Source organism: Pygoscelis adeliae, unplaced genomic scaffold (genome assembly GCF_000699105.1).
Source record: "Pygoscelis adeliae isolate BGI_AS28 unplaced genomic scaffold, ASM69910v1 Scaffold156, whole genome shotgun sequence".
Lineage (NCBI taxonomy): Eukaryota > Metazoa > Chordata > Aves > Sphenisciformes > Spheniscidae > Pygoscelis > Pygoscelis adeliae.
Window position 1 is genome coordinate 4,101,970 of NW_008825016.1, and position 1,247 is coordinate 4,103,216.

Sequence of the window (1,247 nt, forward strand, 5' to 3'; positions counted from 1 at the left end):
CCACACTGCAGCCCACGGGGGACCCCAGCTGCAGCAGGTGGAGGTGCCCTGAAGGGAGCTGCAGCCTGTGGAGTGCCCACGCAGGAGCAGGTTTTCTGGCAGGACCTGCAGCCCGTGGAGAGGAGCCCATGCTGGAGCAGGTTTATCCTGAATGACTGCAGCCCGTGAAGAAGACCATGCTGTAGCAGTTCATGAACAACTGCAGCATGCGGGAGGGACCCCCGCTGGAGCAGTTCATGAAGGACTGTACCCTGTGGCAGGGACCCCACATTGGAGCAGGGGAAGAGTGTGAGGAGGAAGGAGCAGCAGAGAGGAGCTGTTATGTGCTGTCCGCAACCGCCATTCCCCGTTCTCCTGCACTGCTTGGGGGCAGGGGAGGTGGAGCCTGGGAGGGAAACAGGGAGGGTGGGAAGGTGTTTTAGTTTTAAACTGTTTCTCACCATTCTACTCCAATTTTTAGTTAGCAATAAAGTAAACTAATTTTCTCCAAGTTGCGTCTGTTTTGGCTGTGATGGCAATTTGTAAGTGATCTCCCTGTCTTTATCTCGACCAACCAGTTTCTTCTCTTATTTTCTCCCCGTCCTGCTGAGGAAGGAGTGAGAGAGCGGCTGGCTGGGGGTCTGGCAGTCACCCAAAGTCAACCCACCACACTCAGGTAAACTGGCCCGTAAAAAAGGCCAGGAAACCATACGGAAACCTTTGGAACAGAACGATGCCAGCACACGAAACAGTAAAATGGCCAACAAGCTTCAGACAATCTATTTCCATTTCTTGCCAACATCTGAATTTAACTTAAGTTACAGTGATTTGCAGTGCTTCGGTTTTCCAATTTAGAAAATGGGAATAAATCAAATCTCACAGTACTCTATAAGTATTCTTTGAAAAGTGCTCGACTAAAGCCGGGGAGAGAGAAGTGCTCTTGTCCTTGCAGGAGCTGCTTTGCCACAGCAATAGCCAGTCTTGATTTCTGAAGAATGAAAGGTGAAAAGGCAGGCAAATTTGCAGCGCTGCTGCTGGGAATCTCAAAATGCTTCAGCGAATAAACACCCTCATTCTGCAGATGAAGAAACATCCCTTTAAACTCCAGAGCCTCCTGAAATCAGACTGGGGGGAACAGGGCCTACCTCCGCCGTGCAAACTTCCCCTGGCCCTCGGACGTCTCCCACCAGCGACGACGCCCCCCGCCCCGGCCCTCCCACGCACCTCCCCTCTCCCCCTCGCCCCCCTCGCCGCCCCACGGGCGAGCC